The sequence below is a fragment of the Canis lupus genome, chromosome 30, assembly GCF_003254725.2.
Source record: "Canis lupus dingo isolate Sandy chromosome 30, ASM325472v2, whole genome shotgun sequence".
NCBI lineage: Eukaryota > Metazoa > Chordata > Mammalia > Carnivora > Canidae > Canis > Canis lupus.
In genome coordinates, this window is record NC_064272.1 from 23,433,859 (window position 1) to 23,456,580 (window position 22,722).

The 22,722-nt window shown below is 40.4% G+C and overlaps 1 protein-coding gene and 1 long non-coding RNA gene across 5 annotated transcripts in view; one reads left to right on the forward strand and one right to left on the reverse strand.

Moving 5' to 3' along the window:
- The window catches only part of AQP9 (aquaporin 9), a 47,471-nt gene that overhangs the window by 5,243 nt on the left and 19,506 nt on the right, over window positions 1–22,722 (forward strand). Inside the window, exon 1 of one of the 4 annotated variants that reach the window (XM_035708866.2) lies at window positions 11,401–11,419. The exons of the other annotated variants lie outside the window; for them this stretch is intronic. The gene's annotated coding sequence lies outside the window, so the exon portion shown is untranslated. Of the gene's footprint in view, window positions 1–11,400; window positions 11,420–22,722 lie in introns of those variants that run through there. 4 annotated transcript variants of the gene reach the window in all.
- Window positions 8,496–14,092, reverse strand: LOC118352906 (uncharacterized). The gene is made up of 3 exons (XR_004810821.2): window positions 13,872–14,092; window positions 13,629–13,770; window positions 8,496–9,456 (listed from the first exon to the last, which is right to left on the reverse strand). It is a non-coding gene; the product is annotated as an uncharacterized LOC118352906 (long non-coding RNA).

Here is a 22,722-nt window from a genome sequence, read left to right on the forward strand (position 1 = left end):
GCTGAGGCATAGGTTGATGCAATTGTGTGTCCTTTGAATCTGTGTGGAACCCAGGTGTCCTGCCTTAAGCATGCACTTGTCCTTGGTCTCCACTGTCCTTTTCCTCCAAAAGGCATAGAGTGCTTTCTCATATTGATTCTTTTTTCTAGATTCCAGTATAGTTAATATACAGTTATATTTGTTTCAGGTGTACCATATAGTGATTCAACTGTTCTATACATTACTCAGACCTCATCATGATAAATGTGATCTTAATCTTCAACTTCACCTATTTCCCCCATGCCCCCACCCACTTCTCCTCTGGTAACCACCAGTCTGTTCTCTAGAATTAGGGTTAGGAGTCTGTTTTTTAGTTCGTCTCTTTTTTTCTTTGTTTGTTTTGTTTCTTAAATTCCACATATGAGTGAAATAATGAGGTGTTTGTCCTTCTGTAATGGACTTATTTTGCTTAGCATTATACTCTGTAGATCCCTCTGTGTTGTTGCAAGTCTCATATAGGTTCTTGTTTATTTTTATATTTATATCTTTCCTGGGAGAGAGAGGGAGAGAGAGAGAGAGAGAGAGAGAGAGAGAGAGAGAGAGAGAGAGATCAACTCCATTTTGCCAGATGGAGAAACAGGTATAACATAACTAAGGGGTTTACCCAAGGTCACCCAGACTATGAATGCAAGATGCAAGAGATGGGCTTGATATTTGATTTCATTTATTCCTAATGCACCACTGTTTGATGAAAATTAGCTCCTTTCATGGGAAAGCCCAAGAGAAACTTACTAATTTTATAGTCTAAAATAAAATGTGTTAGACACTAAAAGTGTCAAAAGATGATTATATAGAAGGGACATGATCATGGCAGGGAAATTTTATAGAAGGTCTATCAGCATAGAGTTTAGGGACCACTTCAGTACCAACAAACACACTCAAACCTGTTGTGACGCTAGGGTTCTGAGATGGTTCAGTCATATCTTCAGGTTCCTAATGAATACACGGACCATGCATTGCATTGTGTTTCTTTTAGGGCTTCTATTTTCTGGATTCTCCTTGAGACCACCCTGTGGCTCAGAGCAAAGGACCCACAAGCAAGTGGTCATAAGAAGACACTGTAACTTCTCTTGCTTTCTGACTCAGCAGTCACTTGCCCTTTCTCTGATTCCTCTCTGCTTGGTCTGGCTCACTGCCTCACTCCACCACAGGATGTCCAGGATGAGGGTCCCACTGAGCGAGAGCTGTCTGTCTGCCAACAGGTGATTGGACGAAGCCTCTGCTGGCAGCAGTGCCTGATAGATTCTGGCCACAAATGGCACATCTACGGGAGCAGTGGAGGAATCTGTGTCCTCAGGCTCTCATGCACTGGCTTTGAATGAAGTCGTCTCTGTAGTCTCAGCCCTGTGTCTTTCAGATGAGGAAACAGATCCACAAGCTCACAGAATTTTGTCACATGCTTTTTCCACCGCAGTAGGACATCAGAGAGAACTTGCACAGTCAATCCCACCTGATTCTTATTATTTACTTATGATTTATGTTTACTTCTCAGCTTCTGGTGGATTTGTGCTTCTGTCCTGGGGTGTTTCATTACTTTAAGAAAGTCCCAGCTTCTAAATAGGAACATGTGGAAGAGCTAAACACAGAGGGTTCTGTGTGCGCTCTTGCCCTGTGCCTTCCTCGGGGGTGGGAGGGCCCGAAGCAGGAGGTTCTTTCCCTTCCAGTGTGGTGATGTGATGAGGGCAAAAGACAACAAAAGGGGTTATACTGAGCATACACTATACCCAGATACTCTTTAATTCTGGAAAAATCTCAGGAGGTAAGGCAATTGTTCTCGTTTTACAATGATGAAATGAAGGCTTAGTACAATCAAGCAACTTGCCAACAGTTAAGTGTGTGGCAGAGCTGGGATTAGAGCCAAATAGATCCCTGCTTCTCCTTCACCATGCTGGAATTATCATTCTCACGTATGCTTTTGAGCTTTTACTACTGTTGCCTGAAACAATATATATATTACTGTTTTGTATGCTTTAAAAATGTACATACACGGGTTCCTAGTTTGTATACCTTCTACATCTGGAAATTTTTCTCCAAATACACTCCTGAGATTTATCTGTTTGGAGACATGTAAACGTGGATAATTCATTTTAGTTCCATAGTGCCGCAAGTTTATGGATCCATTCCCCTTGTGAACTGTTAGGTGGTTTGCAGTTTGTCACTCTGACCAACACTGCTGCAATGAACGTCTTAGTACATGTCTTCTTGCACATGTGTTTTCCAGTTTCTTCTGAATATACACTTAGGAGTGAGTTTGGTGGCCCAAGGGCATGGGCATTTTCAATCTCATGTATATTGCAAAATTGCTCTCTGAAGTGGTTTTAAATTTACACAACAAAAGGGGTTAACATTTATTGAGCATACACTATACCCAGTACCATCAGCAACCTGTGAGTTCCCATTTTCCATGTACTCTCCGACTCTTGATATTATCCGGCTTTCAGAGTTTGCCCACTTGACATGTAACAAATAGAATTTCACTAGTAATTTTAATGAATTCTTCATGCAGTTGACCATCTTTTCATGTTTACTGAACCTTTAGATTTCCTCTTCTGAAAATGGCCTGTTCATATCCTCTGCATTTAAAATTTTTTCATATTAGTTGTAATAGGATTACTGGTATTTTTCAAAATCCAGACAGTAGAGATATTTCGTGTTTCCTTATTGTATAGTTTAATGTCCTACTTTTGATATTTAAGTCTTTAAGTCGTTAGAATTTATTGTGGTGTATGATGTAGAGTAGGTGCTCTTCATCTGGTAGGAGAGCCAGTTGTTCCAGTAACATTTTTGACAGTCTGTTCTACTTCTATTAATTGTGATGACATCATTTACAGTTAGATAGAGATCATACATCAGTTCATATATAAATGTGGTTGTATGCCTAGACTTGATTGAGTTCTATTGATTTCTCTGTCCAAACCAGCACCAATGCCATATATTTTTGTTATAATTACTTTAAAATTATTTTTGTTATCTGATATTTTTCTTCCTTATGTTTTCAGTATTGTCATAGCTATTTTTAGCCCTCTATTCTTTCACATGAATTTTGGGATCAGTTTATCAAGTTCCATAAATACCCTGTAGACATTTTGACTGGAATTGCACTAAATTGCTATATTATTCTAGATAGAACTGATACCTTTAAAATATTGAATCTTCCATCCATGAACATGATGTAGCTCTTTCTTAATAGGTCTGCTTTTCAAACTTATTTTTAGGTTTTATAATTTACTTGATATAAGTAATATGTATCATTTGTTTGATATAGTTCTAGGTACTTTGTGATTGTTATTACTATTGTGAACAGTACATTTTGAAATTATATTTTCTAAAACAAATTACATTTTGGTGATCGCCAGGGTTTAGGAGCAGCATCGATTTGTGTGTGTTGATCTTGTATTCAGCAAACTTGGTAACTCTCTAATTATGCAAGCAAATTGATAGATTATTTTGGATAGTCTATATAGATCAGGACTGTCAAATATGATAGCCACGAACCATACATGGACACTTAAATGAAAATTAAACTTAAATAAAATGACATTTTTTTCTTCAGTTTTACTAGTCCCAGTCTGAGTGCTTAAGATCCATATATGGCTTCTGGCTACATCGGACAGCGTGGATATGGAACTTTCCTCTCACTGCAAAATATTCTACTGGACTGTACCTAGTATAGACAATTTTTTCCCTGAGAGTATGAGAACTTTTATTTTCTTTCTTCCTTAACCTTAAATATTTAATTTATTACAAACCTCTCTAGCACGAGGTTATTAGAAGCTATAATTGTAGCATTCTTGGTTTATTCCCAACTCTAAAGAACCTGCTTCTCATATTTTACTATTAAGTGTGATAGCTCCTGTAGGCTTTTGGAGACATTCTTGATTGGAGTAAGGAAATTCCTGTCTATTCTTCATTTACTAAAACTTTCACCACAGATGATTATTGAATTTTTAAAAATATCTCTTCTATATTTATTGAGATAAGCATATGGGTTTTTCTTTTATCTGTTGACAAAGAAAATTACACTGACAAATATTTTTAGCATTTAATCATCCTTACATTCCAGAGATGAATTCCCACTAATCATGCAGCATTTAGTTTGCAATGTTTTATTAAGGATTTAAACTATAATTTCTTTTTATTATGTTGTCTTTTGTCTAGTTTTATCACTGAGATTATATGAACATCAATGAAATGTTCTTTCTCTTTTTATATTTTCTAAAACACTTTGCATAAAATAAGTATTAGCTATTTTTTGAAGATTACTTACCATATGCACTGGAAAAAAGGGAGGGAGAGAAAAAAGGAAGAGAGTAAGAGAGAGAGAGAAGTGTATGCAAGATTTCTCTAAAAGTTATGTCTAATTTAGATTCTCTATTCTTACATTTTAGCAATTTATATTTTTTCCTAGGAAACTGTACTTCATTTGTATTTTCAAATGTAGTTTTTCAAACTTGCTAATATTTTCAAAATCAATATGGTTTCACCATAATAATAATAATGAAATTATTTATAATTTCAATTTCAATAATTCTGAAATTTTTTATGGTATTTGCATATGGCTTTTAATATCTCTACTGTAACTGTGGTGTTGTTTTATTTCTAAATTTAATATGGTCTCTTTGTTTTCACCCAGTAGTTTCTGCTTTGACCTTTCTTACATTGTTTCATTGAGTTGATCAGCTTTATTTCTCCCTTTTTTCCTATGTTCTTTCTATTTATAAGTATTTACCTTTACATTTTAAAAAATGTATTCTTGAATACGCTTTTGAATTAACAAAGTTTAAAGTGAGTCAATATTTCTTTACTTCTGAACAACAGGAAATTTTTTTAAAATCCTGATTGTAATCAACCACTCCATCTTACACATCATTTTTGTCTGATATTTAAATCTTATCCTCATAATTTTTATTATTGGTGTTTTTAATAGGGATCACTTATTTAAATTTAGTATCATTTATCAGCTTATTTGCTAACTATTCCTACATACATGCATCTGTTTTAGTTGCAATTTCCTTCTTTGTGCAGTAAAAACACTTTTTTAAAAAAAGATTTTATTTATTTATTCATGAGAGACACAGAGAGAAGGTAGAGACATAGGCAGGCTCCTTTCAGGGACCCCGATGTGGGACTCGATCCCAGAACTCTGGAATCATGCCCTGGGTCAAAGGCAGATGCTCAACTGCTGAGCCATCCAGGCAACCCTAAAAAAACTTTTTTTAGAAATTTTTCAGGAAGGGTGTGTGACAGATAAACTTTGTCTTTGTTTGCCTAAGTTTGTTTTTATTACACTCTCATGTTTCAATGATTAGCTGATAAATTTTAGGTTGATGATTGGTTTTGCTTGACATTTCATAAATCTCATTTCCACGTCTCTTGTTGCTGTTGACAAGTCTGTTGTTCATCTAACTTTTGTTCTTAATCTAAATTTCTCAGGTTACTATTAAGAGGCTCTCTTTTTTATGTAGTACACACACAGAGAAATACTCAGCCTTAAAAAAGAATGATATTTTGCCTTTTTTAACAACATGGAACAGACTTAGAAGTTATGCTAAATGAAATAAATCAGACTGAGAAAGACAAATACCATATAATTTCACTCAAATGTGGAATCTAAAAAAACATAACGAATGAATAAATAGAAAGCAGAATCAGACCTATAGATACAGAGGACAAACTGATGGTTGCCAAAGGGGAGGGAAGGGGATGGACAAAATGAGTGAAGGGGAGTGGGAGATACAGGCTTCCAGTTAGGGAATGAATAAGTCACGAGGCTGAAAGTACAGCACAGGGAATATAGTCAGTGGTACTGCAATAGTGTTGTATGGTGACACATGGTAGTCACACTTGCAGTGAGCATAGCACAACCTATAGAGAAGTTGAATCACTATGTCATACACCTGAAACTAATTGCATGTCAACTATACTGAAACTTTTACAATTATAAAAATAACAACAACAAAAAGAGTCTCTCTTTTTTTCCCCTGAAATTTCACTACAATATGACTAAGGGTTATTTTATTTTATTTGTAGTACTCAGGATTCATGGTTTATCAGAATTTAAAGAGTCACGATTTTTTACCATTCTGGAAAATTCTCAACTTTATTACTTTGCCTTTCCCCTAGTCTCTCTATTTTCTCCTTTTATTTTATTTTTTAAAATATGTATTTATTTATTCATGATAGACTTAGACAGAGAGAGAGAGAGAGAGGCAGAGACACAGGAGGAGGGAGAAGGAAGCTCCACACCGCGAGCCCGATGTGGGACTCGATCCAGGGACTCAAGGATCGCACCCTGGGCCAAAGGCAGGCGCTAAACCGCTGAGCCACCCAGGGATCCCCCTCTTTTCTCCTTTTAGAACTTCTATTATGTGTGCATATATGCCTGACTCTCACTTTTTTCTTCATCATTCTATCTGTATCTCTTAATCTCTCCACGATGCATTTTATGTAGTTGTCTCAAACCTATCTTCCAGTTCACTAATTCCTTACTCAGTTATATCTAAACTTTTGTTTAACACACTCATGTTTTAAGTCTTTAGTTTCATTCATATATTTTTATTTCTAGAAGTTCTATTCGATTCTTTTCAAAAATTGCCTTTCTTATACGTTCATTTCTTTCATCTGTTTAACTCACTAAAGCCTAATATATTTATGGCATTTTACGATTATTGTATCATCTCAAGTTTGGAGGGAACTAATGATCCTGCTTATTTTATCTATTAACTCTCATTGACAAAGTATCCTTTCCTTTAGTGTTTCATAAATTTGTATTATAAACTCTTCAAGAAGGTTTGTTTCTCTCTGTGGGAATTCTATATGGCCTGAACTGTAGGGTTATTCTTCCACAGTAGGTTTGCATTTGCTTCTGCTAGGTTGCCCAGGTATATCACCAACCAGAAATGATTATTGTGAAGTGGAAAATTGGAAAGGGAAGATTGATGAATGTGCATGCCCTGTTGAAGAGCACTCTCCCAAAAGTGTGGGATGTGTGACCACGAATGATTAGGAAATCCCATACTTTCTTCAAAATGAAGCTGGTTATCTTCAAGTCCTTAGAGCCTGAGTCAGGATCAGCTGAAGGAGGACTTTCCTGTAGACTTCCCCTTATCAGCAGTGAACATGAAGGGCGAGACTAGCCCGGAAAATTTCAGAGTTCCAAAGGACTTGGGGAGAAAAGTCAATTCTGGGTCACTGATCTAAAGGCTACAGATTCCTAAAGCCAAACAGTTCTGCCAAACAGAACGCTGCTTTTGATCCCTGCATTTAAATTTTGACTAAGAAAACTTGCCACTTTCATTGACTTTCAAAGAGGAAGTATTTTTGTTTTCTACTTTGCAGAGTGGGCTTGGTTGGTTTTCCTTTAGTCACAAAGCCCATTGCAACATGTTCCCATTACTTGACAAGAAAGGAGAACATAGAAATGAGAGCAGAAGTTGGTTCCTCTTTACTCATCAGCCTTATGATAAAGATACAACATAAAGTGAGGGATCATAAGAAAGAGAAGCCTCACAAAAGTGAGGTAACTGATAGAACGGATCAAAATGCTAAAACAGCCCAACAATGAAGGCTACCCCGTACATCTAGTGGGCACCTTATTTCATGTCTGTGGTAGGACTGCTAAGCCCACAGAATCCACAAAGCAAAGCAAATGCTTTAAAAGAAAACACACCAGCAAAATATGCCCCCTTCTTGATAGATTAACTGATCATGCTAAGATACACAGTCCTGGCATGGCCAGCCAACATCACAAAAGACCTGAGGGCCTAGTCCTGCTCAGCCTAGAATCAGCCCATGTGCCTTAGTCTCTATTTAGAAGTTTTGATTTTCTTTGGAGGAAATCTCCCAAAACACCTATGCCTCTATCAACAGGTAAGTAGTTAAAGATACTGAGGTGCTTCTTTACAGTGGACACCTATGTAGCCATGAAAGATGATGAGGCCAATTTTTTATATTTTATATTTTCTATATAGTGAAAAAAATTCACTAATCTATTAAATTAAAAAAGCAGGAGGAAAATGGTATGTATAAAATACTCCTACTTATATAAATATACACACACAATCTTTGACAGAATATACCAGAAAGTATTGATACTCGTTATCATGAAGAAAAAAATACAAAATATGGGATAGAAAAGAGACAAATTTCTTAGATCTTATTGCATACCTTTTGTAATTGAAAAAATCTTATAAATTTATGTATATTTTCTTCACTCCCCTGCTCCCCCTAAAAGAGCTCACTCAGCAGAATTTCTCCCTTCCAAGTGTTTTAGGGAGCTGCCCAAAATGTGTTCTAAAGAACACTAGTTCCATGAATTACAAATAAAGGTGTATGAAAGAAAATATACTGACTTTCCCAAATATGTCCAAATAGGACTTATCAGAGCTTTTAATGTTCACTATAAACTCTAAGTGGGGAATAGAATATATAGATCTTCCCAGACTCACTTCGCCACAATCCCTTTTTAAAATTTTAATTCCAGTATAGTTAACATACAGTGGTATATTGATTGCAGGGGTACAAGATAGTGATTCAACAATTCTATATATTACTCAGTGCTCATCAAGATGAGTGTACTCTTAATCCCCTTCACCTATTTCTCTCACCTCCCCATCCATCTCCCCTCTGGTAACCACCAGTCTGTGCTCTAGAGTTAAGAGTCTGTTTCTTGGTTTGTCTCTATTTTTCCTTTGTTTATTTGTTCTTTGTTTCTTAAATTCTACATATGAGTGAAATCATACGGCATTTGTCTTTCTCTGATTTATTTTGCTTAACATTATACTCTTTAGATCCACCCACATTGTTGCAAATGGCAAGATTCATTCTTTTTTATGGCTGAATAATATTCCATTGTATGTCATATCTTCTTTATTCATTTATCTATCATTGGACACTGGGATGCTTCCATAATTTGACTATTATAAATTATGCTGCAATTATGCTGTGTAATTTATGCACAGAGGGGTGCATGTATCCTTTCGAATTAGTATTTTCATATTCTTTGAGTAAATACCCAGTAGTGCAATTACTAGCTTATATAGTAATTCTATAATTAGTTTGTTGAGGGATACCCATACTATTTTCCACAGTGGCTGCACTAGCTTGCATTCCTACCAACAGGGCACAAGGGTTCCTACTTCTCTACATCCTCACCAACACTTGTTGCTTCTTGTGTTTTTTATTTTAGCCATTCTGAAAGATGTGAAGTGATATCTCATTGTAGTTTTGATTTTTATTTCCATGATGATGAGTGATGCTGAGCATCTTTTCATGCGTCTGTGGGCCATCTGTATGTCTTCTTTGGAGAAAAATTGGAATGACAGAGAAGATTGGCATGGCCTCTGCACAAATCTCTTTTTTTGAGGAGCATCTCATGGAACTGATGATCTGTGGAATGTACTTTAGGAATTGCAGGGCCTGGAATGAATTTAAAAAACAAATCAGCCCCAGAATTCCTCTCTCTTTAGCAATCTTTCAGACCAAAAATGACCCAGGATGTACTTAATGTTGTTAGGCCACTCTGAATAAAGGGAAAGCTTTCTCAGCAACTCTCCATCCACATGCACAAAATCAGACCACGGTTATCCTAATATGAACACTCACACCTTAATAAATAAATGCTTAATTAGTTCCTTATTCTGGCCCTGGGATCACGATCAAGTTCTTGTCCAACCTAGCATTATTTGGGTGAGTTGAGGGATGTGAATGCCTGATGTAGGTCAGAAAAGGAGAGCACTGTTCTTTAAAGCTTGTGAGAAATAATGGTGTTTAATCACCTTATATTTCTGAGGCCCAATTTTATTATTGGTACTCAGAGAGCTCTGAGGTTGGCCATCTGCCCATTCACCTGGTTCTCAAATCTCAGATTCCTCTGTTTTTATGAGCCTGCCCTAATATCATCTCTTTTCAAGTACAGCTGGTTCTTGAGTGGTGATTGATCTTATCCTGACATTCTCTCAGGCTACGTGCCACCAAATATTTTTAACCAGAATGTCCAGGTTGCAGTCTTGGTTTTTTGTGACTATTTTGTTATGACTGAGAAAATTTTATTTTTCAATTGAAACTAACTCACTAAAACTAACTGACTGGAAAACCATACATAAATATGCATTCTGCCCAAATGAAGGGGACAAGCAGACCCACCAAAACAGCAGTTGTCCGAAGAGGAGCACACCACTAGGGGTCAGAAAACTTGGCTCCAAGTTCAGATTCTGCCATTTATTAGCTGTGCAAATATTGCCGAATTGTCCAGTCTTCCACTTTCTAAGTCTTTATTTTAATTCCAGTAGAGTTAACATACAGTGCAACGTTGGTTTCAGGTATACAATATGATGATCGAACACTTCCATACAACATCAGGTGTTGATCACAGCAAGTGCCCTCCTTCAACCCCATCACGTGTTTCCCTCCATCCCCCCCTCCTCTGGTAACCATCAGTCTGCTCTCTAGAGTTAAGAATCTGTTTATTCATTGTCTCTCTCCAGTCTTCCACTTTTAAAATTGCAGATTAAATGTTGGCAGGTAATGTACGTGACAGTGTGGTGTTCACGCTATAAATGTTTGTTCACCTAGCCAGTGGTCAAAATCATGTGTAGTCAAACCTGGGCACCATCGTTTACTACCCATATGAATGTGAGAAATTCTCCTAACCTCTCTAAAAACTTCATTCCCTTATTTGTGAAAGGGAGGAGATGAGAGGACTTGACTCATAGGGTCAAGTGAAGACCAATGGGCTAATGTATGGAAAGTGCTTAGCTCATCAAAGCACTCAATAAATATTAGTTTTTTGTTGTTCCTGTTATCATTATGTGTTCCAATGAATATAGTCACATAAATTAAATAGATATGTGATAGGCAGGATGTGGGACTTCTGGTAACATATACCTACAGCACAGGCTGGAGGGACAAGGTTTGCAGAGAATATACTGGCAAATTGGCATTTGTTCTCTCTCCTCCCCAGTCACAAAAAGCAAAATGTTTATAGGAGGAGGGGAATCTCGGGCAAAGCCCCAAAGCGACTCCTGTCTCAAGAATGGGGATGGTGTTTTTGGTCTTCTTACCACCACCATAGATAAGTCATGCCTATAGTCGATCCTTTGTTTGAAGGTAGCCACAGAGTCTCCCTCCAAGAACTGAGAAGTTGTGCTACATCTCAGGGATGTTATCACCATGCTTATCTGTGGGGCCAAGAAGTCCCTGGAACCAAAGCTGAATGGGTTTCTCCTTCCAGGGCTTCAGATGGGAGTCATACTTATTTGAGATGAGGCAGGTCACATATATGAGTGAAGTGGACCTGGTGGGATTAAGGAAGATGTGCATTTTCTGTCTTAGGAGGCATCTGCCACCCAGACTCTCTCCACTGTGGCCAAGTAGGAAAGAGGTAGGTTTTTATCCGATTTTCAAGTTTTTCAAGAATGGTCAGAAATCAAAAGTTCTAGGTGCAATTTTTCTCTTTTTAGATACTGGCAGCAATTTTTAAAATTAAAAAAAAAAAAAGGCACCATGTAGGCCAAACAAACATTTCTCTGAGCCAATCCATTCATGGCTGTCTTTAGCCATGGCCACCAGTTTATGACTCTGCTCTAAAGATGTCCTTAACCGCGTTCTACAGACAAAATACTGTCACCAGTAAAGAGCAAATGGAGAGATTGTGAGAGTCTAAAAGCCTTCTGTTAAATATCATCTGTTTATAAGGGGCCTCTCTATGGGAAATCTAATTCCTACATGTGAGATTGTTGTCCTTTTCTTTTCCCATCCTCACACCTGGCAAAACTGACTGAAGCATTAGCGTGAAAACCATTTTTTTAAAGATTTTTTTAATTTATTTTTTGAGAGAGAGCAAGAGGTGGGGTACAAAGGGAGAGGCAGAGAGAGAGGCAGACTCCCCACTGAACAGGGACCCCTGCACAGAGCTCAGTCCCAGGACCCTGGGATCATGACCTGAGCTGAAGGCAGACACTTAACCGACTGAGCCACCCAGGCGTCCCATGTGAAAACCATTTTTATTTCAGGCAGTATCAAAAGAGAAATCTCGATCTCATATAATTTTAATCAAATGTATCATGAGGCCAATCTGTCATGTGCATATATTAATATATCTCAGATTTAATAGTTTTATGTCAGATGATTCAATAATTTGGGGTATTAATCAACGATTCAAGAATTTGGGGAGACCTAAATGTTGAAATGGCTATCACCTAGTTAGTAAGAGAAAATTATGAAGCTGTGTCTCCATGGACACTTTCCCTAGGCATAAATGCTGAAGGTATTTTTTAATAACAAGCCTACAATATTAAATAACAGAACCACACTTCATCCATACTTTTCTTGCCAGTTCTTAGCTGTTACCTTTCCCACCAGTCTGTGAGCTCACAGAGGAACTGTGTCTGTTTGGGGGGGGGGGGGTTGCATCCCCGCTACCAACAGGCATTATGCATGGCACTTAGAATTTTCGAATGTACCTATATACAGAGAATTAAAGGAAGAGAGGAAGGAACAGCTTGAGTGAATGTCAAATTCCAATTAGGGCTACTTGTAGTTTTGAGGATCTTAGTTTCCTACAATTGTGCTTTTTTAAAAAAAGATTTTTATTTATTTATTCATGAGAGACACACACACACAGAGGCAGAGACACAGGCAGAGGGAGAAGCAGGCTCCATGCAGGGAGCCGGATGTGGGACTCGATCCCAGAACTCCGGGATCATGCCCTGAAAAGGCAAATGCTCAACCACTGATCCACCCAGGCATCACGCTATTGCTATTGTGCTTTTTGAAAGACAGACTGGACAAACTACTTACTTGGCTCAGGTACAGTTGAGGGCAGTTTAATTTAAGTGAAGAAACACAACCTTTGGACACAAATGTTAATTTTAGGTTCCAAAAGATCTTTTCACTAGCGGTATGTCCTGAGGCAAATTACTTAATTTCTTTGTCCCAATGTTTCTTTAGATGAAAACAGCAGATTTTCCTCCCTCTTAAGTTATTATGGGAACTAAAAGAGAATATTTGTAACTGTGTGTGTGTGTGTGTGTGTGTGTGTGTGTGTAAGCAAATCAGTTTCTTTAAAATACAAATGTTGGGGCACCTGGGTGGCTCAGTCGGTTAAGGGTCTGCCTTCAGCTCATGTCATGATCTCAGGGTCCTGGGATCGAGCCCCATGTAGGGATCCCTGCTCAGTGGAGTCTGCTTCTCCCTCTCCCTCCGCCCCTCCCCCTGCTTGTGCTCTTTCTGTCTCTCTCAAATAAATAAAATCATTTAAAAAAATAAATAAAATACAAATGTTGCCACAGATATACTCTTTTAATGATGACTTCTGTCTTATGAACATTTACATTACATGATAAATTTTCTACCGAAGGTTATTTTTCATTTAAAATATATGCCTTGGGCAGCCCCGGTGGCGCAGCGGTTTAGCGCCGCCTTCAGCCCGGGGCGTGATCCTGGGGACCCAGGATCGAGTCCAGCGTCGGGCTCCCTGCATGGAGCCTGCTTCTCCCTCTGCCTGTGTCTCTGCCTCTCTCTCTCTCTCTCTGTGTGTATCTATGAATAAATAAATAAAATCTTTTAAAAAAATAAAAAATATACCTTACCTAGTTCCAAGAAGACCTGCAGCAACACACCAGGTAAACAGCCATACATGACTCACATTCTTGGGTCCCATTGTTGCTGCCCACGTGACACATAGCAAACATCCCCCAGACTGGCACCACTGGATTAAAGGGTACTAACTTCCTAGAAAAGTTTTCAAGAGAATGCTAATGAGTAAATACTAGCCAGGTGAGCTTGGAAGCTCCTAGGGCATTTTATTATTGATGGCCACCTGGGTTACTTACTTCTTTGGCTCTGGCTAAAGGGGCAGGTGGGAGTGGGGGAATTGCTTGGCTTCTCAGGCCTTGGTATTAAGAATAGATGTGGGGATCCCTGGGTGGCGCAGTGGTTTGGCACCTGCCTTTGGCCCAGGGCACGATCCTGGAGACCCGGGATCGAATCCCACGTCGGGCTCCCGGTGCATGGAGCCTGCTTCTCCCTCTGCCTCTCTCTCTCTCTCTCTCTCTCTCTCTCTCTCTCTGTGACTATCATAAAAAAAATTAAAAAAAAAAAAAGAATAGATGTGAGTGCTAGTAAGTCGCAAGAAATCTGTGTGGCTCGTGGGTGTGATTCATCAGTGCAGAAAAGGACTGCCCTCCCATTTCTCAGCCCACTCACTTCCGGTGCCAGGCAGGTTTGGTCAGCATTAGGGACATGAGTGTGCCTTCTGCTGATGGTCACAAAGTTGTGAGATGCTATGGGAAAAGGAACTAGCCAAAAAGAACAAGAGGAAAGGGTTTGATGGGCTTTCTGGTCTAGTGTTCTGCTGAGTGCTCAGTCGTCTACTGGAAGATGCCTGTGCAGGGGGAGCTAGAAAACAAGCAAATAATAATCAGTGAAACCAGTTTTGCATAAACCAAAAAGCTGCACTTAATCACCAGCCTATCTCACCGATCTCTGAGAAAGGTGGGGAAATGGGGCTGAAAAGGATTTTTCCCTAGGTCATTGAAAGCTTTGGTGAAAAAGCACAAGTGTTGGGTATTTTTCTGAACCAGAGCGACCACATTTGTTCTCATCAGGATAGCCACTTGTCCTGGCACAAAAACCCAGAACTACAAGAAGATTCCCAATAAGCTTCATCCTCAGTCCTTTCTCTCGGGACTGGTGCATGTGGTTTACAGTGTGGCTTTTTACACTGGGTAGATGGGTAGATGGATAATCGATGGCTGCTTGTGTCCCCAAGTCCTTCAGCCCTCCTGGACAGCCCTTCACTGCAGTGTGCATGTAGGGAAGCTGGTGCCCCGATTCCACATTCTGTGGGACCTTAGTGGTCTTTCGGAATCTTTCCATGAGTCCTAGGGGGTGTTGGTTGCCTCTGATGTCCTCTCACTCCCTCCAATGTGTAATGGTTAAAAGCACAGGCCTCTGAATAAGACAGACCTGGGATCAAATCCAGGTTCTGTCTCCTTTGTTTTTATTATGTAATATTGGAACACTTGCTTGGCCTCTCTCAGCCTCCATTTGTTTATCCATAAAATGGAGGTAGTAATACTGTCCTCTTCTCCCAGAGTGAGCATATATTGGTAGTGATGACGTAATACAGGTAAGGCACTTAATATGGAACAGAGCACAGAGAGCAAACCAAGTAGCCGGTAGCTGGTGTTTGTATTTCCTTATCCATACTATGCTAAACAGATGGGTAGAGACAGCAAACGTTTCATGCAGCCTTTGCTCCAAAACCTGTGACAATACTTGCTTTTTAGGAAGCTTTTCCAACTATTCTTTCAGTATCCATGAGTTCCGAAAACACTGAACTACAAAAGGTAGATACAAGACCTGTTATCTTTTCCTTCTTTGGATGATGCTTGATGCACACAGAGAATCTGAGATCCCTTGCAATAATCACAAGGTCCCCCAATGATCCCTGGCATCACATCGCATGTATTTGCAAACGTTTTCTAAAGAATCCTTGGCCTTTATTAACTATTGTTTTTATGAAAGGGCTCAGTTTTTACATTGTGACTAGACAAATATTTGTAGAGTGTCTATTATATACTGTGTACCATGTTAGGAACATTTTGGTTTGCCCTTTGAGGAGGTAATAGATACCCAAGAGGTTTGAGAGTGGCCAAATGAAATAAAATCTGAGGGCTTATTATTCTCCCCATCCCAGCATTTGTTTGTGATAATTACTTTATCACTTTGGGCTTTGTATTATGTCCAGTAATCAGCTTGTCATAGGGGTCATGGCTCAACTGGGAACTTCCCAGCAACTCAGCTGAGATTTCTTAGAAATTACACCTCCCACTTCTCACATCCTACCCCCTGTTTCTATTGAAGAGATTTACACAGAGTTTTTACCCCTGCTTATGTTTAGATATTTTATTATACCCCATGAGATCAATATCTGAGCATGGAATGTGAAGAAGCATGAGCTGCTGTGGGGGATATCACAGTCTTAGTGGGGTGACACAAGGCAAGGTGGAAATGACAATGAAATGACACTAAAGACGCAGTAGGAGAAGCAGAAGAGGCCTCTAAGGGCTTAAGCTGTCAAAGGAAAGCCCCACAGAATAGGTAGGATTTTAGCTCAGTGTCAAGAGCACACAGAGATTGGTTGGGAAGAGGCACAGATGGAGAAGGGACATTCTGCGGGAAGGTATAGCGTGAGCAGGTGTGCAGAGTGGGAATGAGTGTCATGAAATCAAGTGACTGGGATGCCAGCCTGGCTGATGTAGGTTTATGCTGAGGAATACTGGGCAGAAACTGGGTGGGGTCATGAGGCAAGGCCCTGGGTACCAGGAGAAGGGGTTTGTGCTGCCATTTCCTGAGTCATGGTCGGGGGTAGTGGCGCGTTGAGTCCTGCTTCATCTTGTCATGGTCACTGAGTGGGGATCCACTGGGGATCGGGACACTGGTTGGAGGCTGCAGAAAAAATCTCAGAAGACGTAGGAATGATTGGCTATGGGTGGCAAAGTGAGAGAAGAGGAAGGAATACCAAATGATTCCAGAATGTTTGGCCTGGGTGATTGAGAAAGACTAGTCACTAATCAATCCTTCAAAGGATTTCTGATGGGATCCCTGGGTGGCTCAGTGGTTTAGCGCCTGCCTTTGGCCTGGGGTGTGATCCTGGAGACCTGGGGTAGAGTCCCACGTCAGGTTCCCTGCATGGAGCCTGCTTCTCCCTCTGCCTGTGTCTCTGCCTCTCTCTCTATGTCCATCATGAATAAATAAATAAAATCTTTAAAAAAGAAAAAAAAAGGATTTCTGCCTTTCAAAAGTCCTCCTTGCTTTTCCACTGAAATTCTTTCTCTAGCTCCTGCCACGTGTGGCACCTGTTGAATAACAATATGTTCAATATTCAATACATTGAATAACAACGGTATTGAGCCTCTCCTCTTTTCTAGTGTTGCTTTCCCACCAAAGATGCTAAAACCTCGCCAGCTATGAAAGGAGAGGAATCACAAATAGGCACAACAATGTGAAGCTCTTGTCAGCTTCACACTTCCACCTTTTGCAAATTTTGATCTTATGACTAGGAATGAAACAGCAACTATTTCTAATCTCTGTCAGAGATGTGTTTTTCTCCCTATTTTCATTGCCAGTCAGTGAGTCAGTGGTTAAGTTCATGAGTCCCTTTGTCTTAACTTATTCAGCCTAAATTGGGGTTTTCCTTTTGAGTTTATACTAAAAGCAACAGTATCCTGCACTTGCCATCGCTCCTTGTTATTTAAATAGTGCTTTCATTATTGTTATCCCATTTGAACCTTCCTGAACTATCTTATGAGACAAGCCGGTCATCACCATCCTTTAATAGATGATCACGTGGAGACTGAAAAGTGACATGACCACTTACACAGACACCAAGTGTCATACCTGGAAATAGCACCTAGAATCCAGTTATTTCGTTACCTGCCATATACTAGATGCTCTTACAGAGACAAAGACATTTAATATGTGATCTTGAGTACCTTATAAATTTGGGGAAAACAGGCATAGATACGTCAATGGTTAGAGTACATCCTGTGCCTGAGTGCCCCACTAGATGGCAATAGAACCAATAAGCAGAAGGTAGAGGATGAATTACCCTGTCCTAATAGAATGCACAAGTAAGGGAGAATTGTGCCCATTTCTGGGCTCTGTGTTTTAAGAGGGACCCTGAAAACCCAAAGCTCAACCAGGTGAGACTCACCAGCAATCAAAGATGAAGGGGCAGGCATCCAGGAAAGAGAACTCAGAGAGGACCTTATGCTCCCTGCATTTATTGGAAAGCTTGATATGTGGAACGTGCTTATTTTTCATAGTCCTGAGAATGGGCCTAGAGCTAACGGACAGAAATTGCAGAAGAGAGGATTCCAACTTTGTATAAGGAAGGACTCCCTAGCCACTGGAACAATAATAAATATATAGAACAAGCTGCCTGATGTGGTAATGAGCCCCCCCCCCCCCGCCATATCTCACAGTAATCCTATACAGGCCAGATGAACACCTATTTAGGATGTTGTAGGGGAAAATGCCTCTATCAGATCCAGTATGTGTGCCATTGAGATCAGAACCAGCGTAGTGTTAAGGCTGAGGAGAGAGCATCATGCCAGGTTGGGACCCCAGGCTTTGGAGACTACATGGTGTTCACTATGTTGTGAAGAAGCCAGGCCACATGGAGAGGCCATGTGTAGGTGATTTGGCCACCACTCCAGCTAAGGCATTAGCTGACCGCCAGTATTCACTAAACACGTGAATGTGTTAGCCTTCAGGTAATTCTAACCTTCCCACTTTGAACCATCACACTTAATATCAAATGGAGCAGAGATGAGATGCCCTGCCCAACATGGCCCAAATTCCAGATTCACAAGCAAAATAAATGTTATCATTTTGAGCCATTAAGTTTAGGGGTAGTTACATAGTGCTGGATAACAGGGACACAATGGTTATGTCATATTCTAAATTGCCACCCATCTTCAAGGCAACTTACAGGTGTTGGGTCAAGTAGAAGGTGGTGTTATTTGCAGAAAGGGGGCTGTGTGCTTGGGCTCATGAGAGAAGAGAAAGCTTGGTGAAGCTATTGGGTGGATATGAATGAGAGATGAACGAGGACTTGACCCATGATTCATCACACCCTCCCTTCTCGACTGGGTTTTATGAGTTTTCTAACTCTCCTTGAGAAAGAAGCTATATTGAGCAGATCTGCAAAGACGAGATCCTGCAGATCCTGACAAGAAGGTGGAAGAGAATTTTGAGGTGTGTAGATGGAGAAGGGAGTGGTGGACTTAGAAACTCAACACCTGAGGAAACAGAATGAAACAAAATAGGCCAACATATTGTTTGCTGTTGGTACGGAAAGGAATCGTAGAGATTGTGTTCTAGATAAGGAGACCGAGATCTGGCACGTAGGAAACGACTAAACACTAATTGTATAGTACAGACAGTACAATTGAATTTCAGAGAACAAAGGTTAGGTGTGGTGAGGGTATGGATGGGTGATGGGTTCAAAACAGCTTTCCAGATGAGGGGGGACCAGAAAACTGAGACAAGGTGGATATGATAAAAGACTCTGTATTGGGCAGCCCGGTGGCTCAGCAGTTTAGCACCACCTTCAGCCCAGGGCGTGATCCTGGAGACCCAGGATCGAGTCCCACATCGGGCTCCCTGCATGGAGCCTGCTTCTCCCTCTGCCTGTGTCTGCCTCTCTCTCTCTCTTTCTGTGTCTCTCATAAATGAATAAATAAAATCTTTTTAAAAAAATAAAAATAAAAGGCTCTGTATCTAAGAAGGGGAATGGTATGACAGTTCCTCTAAAAGTTAGGGCAGGGAACCATGTCGGAAATTCTCTCATGGAGGACAGTTCTCTCATTTTGGAAGCGAAAAAGTTACGCTGGGCACACGAAGAAGGGAACCAGAGTGGGTGACCAGTTCCCCCAGCAGTCAGGCCGTGGTACTTTAGGGTATCCAAAGTCAGCTTTCCTGGTGCTGTGGATGCAGGCGGGAGGAGGCAGGCATGGGACGCCACTAGAAGGTAGTTACCTGACTTCCTCATTGCCTTTCAGGCTATAATCAACATATTTTAAAATTAAAAAGCAATGATGTAAATATGGACTGAAATCTTCGAGTGTGATTTCTGAAGGTCACTGAAGTCCCCACACCGTTCACTTCTCCTCCTTCCTTTCCTGCAGCACACAGCATCGATTACCCTCCTGAAGAAAGAACAAAAAAGCAATTTCAGAATCTAAAGTGGAAGAGGAGGGTATTAATCATAGTGAAATTTGACAGGACAGAGACCTCCCTGAATCTGCTCGGACCATTTAAAGCCTTTCTGCCCCCTCTGGACTGACTAACACAAGCATAGGCGCATCAGACCGCAGGAGGGGGAAGATGCTTATGCGGAAAGCAGTAGTATGTTCAGACTGGCCTGTGTCTGGACGTGTCTCGTCTTACCCCCCGTTGTCTAAATCAGGTCATGTCAGCTGTCAGTAACATTTCATTCCTCTTTTCAGAAGATGCTGTCAAAATGCCAGTTAGTTTGGAAGTTGTGCACAGGGCAGTTAATTGGCTTTAAGTTAAAAAGAAATATGCCAATGCGGTGGTGGTTTTAGTTTGGAGAGTTATTATAATAGATAGGAATTCTAGAAAAAAATAGGTCAAGTCTAAGTGGAATTGATAGGCTAATTGATAAGCTATGAGATGGACTCAGGGGGTGTTTTTGAATAGGAAAAAGGAAATGCGTTCCTACTACAACCTTATTTAAGATTCATTGTAGGAAAAAAAAAAAAAAAGATTCATTGTAGGGTCTGGAGCCCAGCCTGTGCATGTGTGATGTGTAGCCCAAGGGCTTCTCTCAAGATGTCAGGCCCACCTACTTAACCCTACTGTCTAGCAGTTAGAGCTAAGATGACCTGATATGTCTTAGACTTAGGGATTACAGAAGCTGTTGATCAAGAGAATTTCTCTGCCTTCAGGGAAGAGTAAACCAAAATCATTCTACGTGTATTAAATTATTGTTTGTAAGTTATATTCCTATGAAAGACCTCATAGATGCACCCCGGGGGAAGCTATTTAGAATTAATTCATCACTGTCAGCAAATTGCCCACGTGCGATCTCTCATACTGTGAGCTCAGACTTCCCTTCTCACCCTTTTGCAAAGAGACAGGCAGTAGCTGGTTATTACCTTCCTGATAAGAAGCATCCACATTCTTAATCTCTTTCTCCTTACATATATTTGCTTCTGAAATCTTTCTTCATATGCCCTTAAATATTCATGGCTTGATGCACCCCTTGAAGTCGGTTGCTCTTTCGTTATGAAACCCAAGCTGGGCTGTGTATTCTAGAAAAACTTTGGTCAATTCAACGTAGAAAGAGCTATGATTTAATGATCCTACAGTCCAGAGCTTATTCTTCCAGGACCACACTAGCTCTTTAAACCACAGTATGAGGATGGCCGATGGCCATTTATTGTCTTGTTACTTTCCTACCAGACTTGCATGTGATTCTTCTCTTTCCCAATAACACTCCCTCACCAAATGTTTCCTTAACGGGCCATGATTAAATGGTTTTGATTCATTGTTCAGTGAGTATGTAGGACCCATTTTTTAAACATTAGGAAATACATGGTGCTACAGCCAGAATGCTTGTGTCCCACCTCACCCCCCAACTTCATTTGCTGAAAACCTAATGCCCCCAGCAATTGTATTAGAGGTGAGGCCTTTGGGGGTGATTAGGTCATAAAGATGGAGCCCTCATGAATGGGATTAGTACCTTTTTAAAAGGCTTTCAAGAGAGCTCACCCTTTCTGCTATGTGAGGATGCAACAAGGAAGTCTGCAGCCTAGTTGAGGGCCCTCACCTGACCATGCTGGTACCCTGGTCTTGGACCTCCAGCCCCCAGAACTGTGAGAAATAAATGTCTGTTGTGTATAAGCCACCCAGTCTGTAGCATTTTCTAGCAGTACAGACTAAAACATATGATAAAAAAGAAAAAAAAAACCCATACGTAATGAAAAGTTTTTTTCCAGTATCTGCCGCAGCCATCTAGCTCCAAACCAAGGAGTCCAATCGCACCTCCTGCTCTTTTGTGTGTTTTGAATACAGTTGGCAGTGTGCCTTAACAGTGTTCTGCATCTTTCCTTAAAAAATAATAGATACATATTGGGGATCTTTCCCTTTGGTACACACAGATCTCCCTCATTCGATGATAACAGTGGCATAGCACTCTGCTGAGAGGATGTACCATAATATATTTATTCCAGACATTTCTGGATATTGATCCCATTCTCCAAAGTATCCTCTACAGCTGAAGACTGTGAAAGTTCACTGTTGAACTTCATTTTCACTGTTCACCGATTTGCACAGTGCTTCCTATGAGCACAGCTCTGTGCTTGGTGCCTAAGGGAATGCAAGCAGCAGCGAGTTGGGCAGCCTCTGCTCCCTAGGAAATCACAGCCCTCTGCAGGGAGAAAAGACATGCAGATGAGAGCCTGTTTGCCAGTTCTCCCGACCCCCCTCCGCCCCCATCCACCTTTGTTTTCTTGCACATCAGATGCTCTTTCCCATGGCCTTGTACATGGTACATGTGGCCTTTCCATTTGTGGGATGGGCATCTGACTGTGAACCTGAGACAGCTTACACTGGGACCTTCTAGAGCAGGGATTGCCAGCTCCCCTACAGGGGCCAGCAAGGAGATTTACGTGAGTGCAGTGAAATGAGTAACCCAATTGGGAGTGCAAGAGCTCTGTTTAAAGGGAGCTGTGGGCTGCTGCTCTGCTCCAGGAAATCATTTCCCAGAGGCTGCTAGATCTTCTGATTGATTAAAAGGAAGCAGCTGGTAAAAAATACATGGGATCTTTCTGTGTTATTTCTTACAACCTCAAGGGAAACTACAACTGCCTCAGAATAAAAAGTTCGATTTAAACTCATAGCCAGCACCCTGGATCAGTGTGTGAAATTACCCGATTTACAAGCAGGGGAGGAATGTTAACACTACAGGCCCAGCAAAACTCATCTGTAAGCCAGATACAGCTTCAAGACCACCATTTTGCTATCTGTGCATAGCTGGATCATTATAATTTGAGTTGCCTGAAGCCTGAGGCAGCCCAATCCACGCATTTGCTTAAAACATATTTCTTGTTCCTGGGACTTTCCATTGTCTTCAACAGTGGCCTTTTC